Raw genomic sequence first — 7,160 nt, forward strand, 5'->3', positions numbered from 1 at the left:
GCTTCTCGTTGTGTTACAAGCTTGCTTTCACATTATTCATGGAACACACTGTGTGGTCTTGCACAACATGATCATATAGAACGAAAGAGGTCTCTCTCAACTGATGAACTTGGATTTTGAGGCCTTTGAAGAACTTGTCACTCCTCAAAGCAATAACAATACAATCCATAGGTTCTTTTGAAGTGCATTGGCAGCCCATGTGCAACTATACAATCAATACCTCAGCGAGCACCAATGGCAGCCTTCTGGGGAATAACTCTTTGATCATAATTTGTTGTTTTTTAGACTACTTGTTTCATTTGGTCTATCTATTGTGCTTGGTACGTATTTTCTAAAAAAATTAAATAGAAGTATTAAATAGTATTAAATGTTTTCATCGTTGACGGCAAACGTTTGAACTTTAATGTCAAAAAATAGTTTAAAAGGAGTTTAAGTTCGCAAAAGGAAATGAGGATCTACAACCAGTTAATGAAGAAAAGTAGTTAAATTTTAGGGATCAAGTTAGAATGCGAGCTTATTCTTAATGAGTGTATCTAGACGTGTTTCAGTGTGTAGATACACTCATTTTAGCAACAGTTAATATCAGACGGAGGGAGTAGCAAAACATTTTTAGGGAGTTAAGCCTCAAGGAAAATTTTAAACTTCAAAACTCGCACCAGTCGTTCCATATACAGAGAGATTATAAGCGGGTGAGACCATCGAAATCCACTCCATTCGTTTTCGTTTTGTTCTCCGAATTAATCCGAAGCATTCTGTTCGCATGATAGCTCTGGCTTTGCATCCTCATGGTAATCATGTTATGGAGAAGAGGCGGTCTATGAGCACGTCGAACACACCGTCCCTGTCCAGCATGTTGACCCTGACGCACCTGGCGTCTCCCCCGAACTGCTCCCCTCCCCGCGCCACGATGCCGTGGCCGCGGAGGAACTCGGCGCAGTCCTCCACGCCATCCTTCTCGCAGCGCAGCCACGCGAACGCTGCATCCGATTGCGAGCCGGGTGAGAAGAACTAAACAAACTGGAGTAATGGCGGAATTCGTGTTCATGGATTAAGAATGTTCAGTATATGTTTAATGTACAGTACCGGGGTAAGCTGCCACGGTTTGCCTGCTGAAGTTGCAGTGGCCGGCGGTCTCCTCCGGGAGGCTGAAGGCGCCGGTGGCCGCCACGGCGGCGCGCAGGGCCCGCCAGCGCTCCTCCATGCGACGGCGCGCGAAGTCGAAGAGCCGGAGCCGCGTGTCGTCCTCCTCGTCGGGTCCGTAGGCGTCGGAGACGACGGCGAGGATCTTGGCGCCGCGGAGCTGCGAGTCCTTGGACACGCCGATGGTGCTCCGGTCCACGAAGTAGACCATCTTCTTGGCCACGTCGCGGTCCTTGACGAGCGCCCACCCGAGCCTGGCGCCGGCGTGGCCAGTGACCTTGGACATGGTGAAGAGCATGATGTCGTGGGCGGCGGCGCCGGTGATGGGCGTGTACTGAGGTCAGTAGTATACCAGGTCGTGGATCGCCTTGCCGGACTCGGAGCTCAGGACGGCCTCGCGGATGGCGCCGTCCGGGTTGTTGGGCGAGCAGACCAGCTCGATGTGGCCGTCGCCGTCGAACGCGTTGGCGTCGCCGGCCCACCGGTAGAACCCCGAGAGCAGCAGGTCCGTCTGCGGCGGGTACGACTGGCACGCCACGACGTACGTCCAAGATGACACCATGTCAGGCAATCACCCCACACCACACCACGAATGTAATTGAATTTGCACTTGGATCGTTTGATCTTGATTAAATACCGAGTAGTAGGGCGCCGGCGAGACGACGCCGACGGGCCATTGGGCGCCGGCGGGAGACAGGGCGTACATGGCCGCCTGGAAGAGCTGGGTGGCGCCGGTGCCGACCACGAGGTGGTAGCCGTCGTCGACGGCGGCGTTGCCGACGAGGCGGTGGACGCGGCGGACCTCGCGCTCGAACTCCGGGTCGAGGAACCAGCAGAGGCTCTGGGCATTGGAGAAGTAGCTCATCCCCGACCACCCCGGGATCGCCACCGCCGCCCGCTCCCCGACCTCCCTCCAGAACGCCTCGTACATGGTCGGGTCGCCGCTGCACGCACGCAGAACCAAAACCGGCAGTGCGGCGAAGCACGTTGTCAGATAGAGAACACCTTACCCAATCGCGCACGAAATACGTTACGGGAACACGCACAGCTCGAGGTTGATGACGGCGTCCGGCGCGATGGCCGGCTCAGGCGGCGGCGCCGACGTACCTCCGTCCATTCCGGCCCTGGCAGCAGACACCTTGCTTCTCACGCCACGCGTCACCCTTATCTTGGGCTGCGGGCGACCGTGGCCGGTGGTTTTATGTCCGGCGGGGGCGGGGGCAGCGCATGCGACAGCCGGCACGAGCAGGCATGTCATGCGTGCGAGCAGAGCACGCACACGCGCGGACGGCGGGATGAGAAGAGGTGTTTTCTGTTGGCTGATCCTCGGTGGGTGGCAGCAGACTTTGGAGCGATGCCGCCAGCAGCTCACGCAGACAGACCAGCGGCCGGTAGCGAGGCGCCAAGCCATGTGAGTGAGTGACTAGCACAGTGGCCTCGTTGCCTGCGAACTGCAACCGTATAGGTGTGGTCCTGGTGAGCCGAGAGCTAAGCACTTCGGATGAAAGTGCACGGCTCATTGCCAGCGATCTAACGATTTGTCTCTGTCGCCAAAACTCCGTGACAAATGTGATCACACGTCGCCAGCCACACGAAGAGGTTAGAGAGGTCACCGTCGTATAGATGCGTGAAAGATAAGGCAGCCATGAGCTAGTTTCACAGGTCATCAACAATAGTACTTGACGACAATAACACTTGCAGACACACTAGTCAAACTGACAATGGATAGCAATCACTAGGGCACTAGTTAACAAAAGAGCTAACACTAACTGTACGGTAGCAGCAAACGAGAAACCTGACAAATAAGAAATCCCTCGTGAATGCACGAATTGGTTACATAGGTGTTCGCTCATCGATCATATACACATGCTGCTCCACGACTAGCAGCTGGGCTTTTATCGCCCGAACCAGCCTCTCTGGGCAGGCTGCGCATCACTGTCGTTCATCAGCTTGTCGAGCACCACGTTCAGGTCCACATTCTGACCGTTCTCTGTCAGCCTGCGCACAGTCGCCCTCACTTGCTCCTTTGAGAACCCCATCGTTGAAACCTTGTCCACCACGTCGTCGACCGCCACCCTGTTGCCGGACGAGGCACTCGGAGCAGAGCTCACTGGCGCTGCTTGGGGCAGTATTTGAGCTGTAGGGAGCTTGCCGTAGTTGCCACTTCCAGCCGAGGAGGGGCCAGTGGGGGCAAAGGGTGAAGGCGAGTTCATTCCAGCATTACCACGGTGAGACGGAGACCCGCTGTATCCATACTGCTCAGGAAAACCGCCTCCTCCCTGCTGCTTGTATCCAGCGCTGTAGGGCGGTGGTGGACCAGAGTTAGGCCTGACTGCTGGAGGCTCGTACATGCCAGGGTTTGGCCCATAGAAAGGAGGAACAGGTCCACTGGGTGGTGGCATGTAAGGGGACGGCGGGCGGACATTCAGTGGGTAGCTCTGAGCAGGAGGCCCATAAGGTGCTGCTTCTTCTGGCTGATGGGGCAAGGGTGCGGCTGGAGTTTGGGGGTTAACACTTCCAGGCAGCGGAGGTTGAGAATATGGAGCATACTGAGGCGGGTGCTGATAATGTTGTGGTGCTGCTGGAGGTGCTTGTGGCTGCGAAGCTGGTGGTGCTTGATATTGCTGGTGTGCAGCCTCTGTTGTCTGTGTGGATGGGGGATAGTAGGATTCCTGCGATATGGTCGGCACAGATGGAGCAGGTGCGACTGATTGCATTTGAGGATGCGGTAAATGACCTTGGAATTGCGGCGGAGGTTGGTTGTTAACCATTGGTGGAGGGGGCGCATTTGGAGCAGGAAGGGCAGGCAGTACCGTTGGTTGGGAAGGAGGATAGGCCTGATGTTGTGGTTGAACAGTTGGCTGGGGCGCAGGCGGCTGCTGCCTTGAGTCCACCTGCCCAGCACTGGCATTTTCTGACTTAACATCCTCTGCTTTAGACACTTGAAGCTTCGTAAGTTGAACCTGGGCCTCAACAATTTCCTGCTTGTCACGCAAAATCTGCACACCTGCTTGAACCTGCGAGTAGTGCATACATAATTAATCTAGCTGCTGAAGAAACACTGGCGATAGTACAAAATAAATTAATACAAACATGTGTCCAGGTAGCAAATTAGTACGATAAGCACCAAAAGAAATCTTCCTACAATGTCTCAGAAAATCACATCACAATATGAAGGTACGAAACATTCTTCATGATTAACTACCAACACACTAGGTGAAGGCATGTAAAAACACTAGATGAAGAAGGCAGAAGAAAGACATGAAGCGCACTAGCATGCACAAGATGCAACAGGGGCCACAAACATATTAATAATTCCACTTGTCACCATGCCATTGTGCCCTTGAATGGAGCTGAAGGAAACTCAAAAGTGAAAACTAATGATGAAACTTATGTATTATAGGCAATTATGAAATATAGTCCTTAAATAGACAAATAAACTGCAAACTATCAACAAGATGTGAGCTAGCTGGACAAATGACCAGTAATAATAAAATCCACTATGACATGATGGGAGTATATAATCAATAGATTTCAGAGCTGTACATTCCTATTTGTATACAAAATACAAAATCAGCCAACAAGCTTCAGTCAAAAAATAGGATCAAATATTAAATAAGACAAACATCATACATTGATGAGCTAAAGAAAAAACAAAGACTATTGTTACTCAATAATAAACCAAGTTCTTTTCCATCTTGATTATCCCAACCAGTAAGCAAGTTATTGCGATAAGGTAAGCATGATCCTTTCTCTACCAATAAAAGAAAGAACAAGGAGAGGAGGGAATCAAGGGAAGATATTCACTTGCAGAGAGGAGTTGGAATAAAGCTTACCTCCCGCAGTGTGTTCTCAAATTGCCTCAGTTTTCCATCAGTGCTGCCGTTGTAGTTACCAACTGTTAACTTCAACTCGCCAACAGAGTCCTCAAGATGGTGTGTTCTGCCCTCCAGCTGTGCAAGTCTGGAGCTTACACCTTCCATTGCATGTAGCAAGTTATCAGCATATTTCTTCATGGTGCGATCAATATCTGCTATAGTGACTGCATTGAAGTTGCTCCTTTCTTCTTCATGACTAACTTTCTTCAGCACACGAGGCTCCATCATAGCAGCACTCTTTGCATGGTAAAAGAAATTAAGCATATTAATTACATATATATCACAAGGAAAGAGAAAAAAGTGAGGTGATATGAAGTGATAACAATCATGCATCACAACAACTAAAGAATTTAAAAAACCTCTTGGATTGGTTATTAATATCACATACAGCTACAGAAGTATACGGTGAATGGGTACATAAGATCCCTGTGTGCCTGTGTTAATTCTTATACTCAATCAGTTGCCAATTATATTGCACACCCTACCACTGTGCGCATAAGAAAAATGTTGAAAAACATAGTAATAACTTTGCATGCACAAATATAACATGGAACATGCTGGAGCTGGACTGCCCACTAAGATTGGTGGAATAATTAAGGACATGGCCAAATGGTCCATCCCTGCAGTTCTGGAGATAACTGTTTGCTGCTGCCTAACTATCTCTCTAACCCATGATTAAAACTATCACACACATGCACACTTCTGTCATAGTTACCATAAATGCAGCTCATGGAATTGCGCCAAAGGACATGGATTCATGATGTGCCACTACCATTTTTCTTCCAAAGTGCACGGGGAACATCTTAAGCACGCACGCAAATGCAAAGTTGCGTAACTTGATTAGGTGGCAGACCATATTTAGTTAGCTATATACACCCCCACTAAAGTGATGCCGTATTCGTTGAACATCAGACGATTTAGGTACATCAATATGAGGCATATAAGACTATGAGAAGGAGTAAGCAGCCGACCATAAAGAGCATCAATCAGCAACAAGTTGCAAACGTAGAGCCATTGCAAGAGCAGCATCTGCAATCATCCTAAAAGTACGTACAAAAACCTATGACATACTGTCATGGATATGCGTCAGCTTCCACAAGCACCGGAACCACAACTACTAGGGCTACTTTTCCCTTTTCTATCTGAATCATATATAGTGCCAAAAGGGCAACCACATCGATTCGATTTATGGGCGCAACGGAATTCTACAACCGAGCAGACCAGCACTAGCTAGCAAATACTAGTGTCGACGAACAGATCTATGAACAGCAGTGCCGGACTGAAGGTGGCCAGGTAGTATTACCTTAAGTTTGGGGGACGCGGCATTGGCGTCGAGCGACCCCCAAGCGTTCGCCGCGGCCGGGGCAGGGGCCGCTGGGGCTACGGCGGCGGCGGGGGTGCGGATGGGTTGGAAGTCGTAGCTGGGCACCATCACCTCCTCCGTGGCACTGGCGCCGCGGCGCGCGTGGAGGTCGTGGCTCTCCACCACGTCGTCCTCTTGCGGGTTGGGGCCCATCAGATCGAACAGCTGGCCGCCGCCGCCGCTGCCACCGGAGGGAGGCGAGGATGCCGCGCCCGCCGCCGCGAGCCCGAGGATCTGCTTGTCCATGAACTGCGACGCGTTCATCGCGATCGGGATTTGGCCGGAGCTGGCTGGCTGGTGGCGGAAGGTGGGGAAGGGGAGGGGTAGGAGGCAATCTATCGAGGTCGGTGGGATTTGTTTCCCGGATGGAGAAGACTGCGACTCCTGCGAGTAAACGACGAAGTCCTGGTTGGGCCCGAGCAGGCGAGCCCCGCGTTCTCTTTTTGGTGGGCTGCAGTATTACTAAGGTGGGCCGTAGTTCCGTTCTCGGCCCAGATTAATTGCGGGCGAGAAGGAATCGGCATAAGTGTGTGGAGGCCCGAAGCCTGGCCCAGCCTAACGGAGAGAGATGGTGAAACGGCTCGACGCCGAGGAGCACGGTGGCCGGCGGTTTGGTGACGTCGGCCAACGACGGCGGGGATCGTCGGAGCTGCGTCGCGCGCCTGCCAGCGCCACCGATCCTCCTCCCGTCGCTCTGCTCGTCATTCGCGACGGCTGCTACCTGTCGTCTCCTGAGGTCATGAAGTCATGATCGCAGCAGCGGACTCGTAATTCTCACG

At 51.8% G+C, this 7,160-nt stretch overlaps 1 pseudogene; it reads right to left on the reverse strand.

Moving 5' to 3' along the window:
- Positions 1-617: 617 nt before the first annotated feature.
- On the reverse strand, positions 618-6,766 carry LOC123040042 (uncharacterized; annotated as a pseudogene).
- Between the last annotated feature and the right edge of the window lie 394 nt (positions 6,767-7,160).

Source organism: Triticum aestivum, chromosome 1A (genome assembly GCF_018294505.1).
Source record: "Triticum aestivum cultivar Chinese Spring chromosome 1A, IWGSC CS RefSeq v2.1, whole genome shotgun sequence".
NCBI classification, from domain to species: Eukaryota; Viridiplantae; Streptophyta; class Magnoliopsida; order Poales; family Poaceae; genus Triticum; species Triticum aestivum.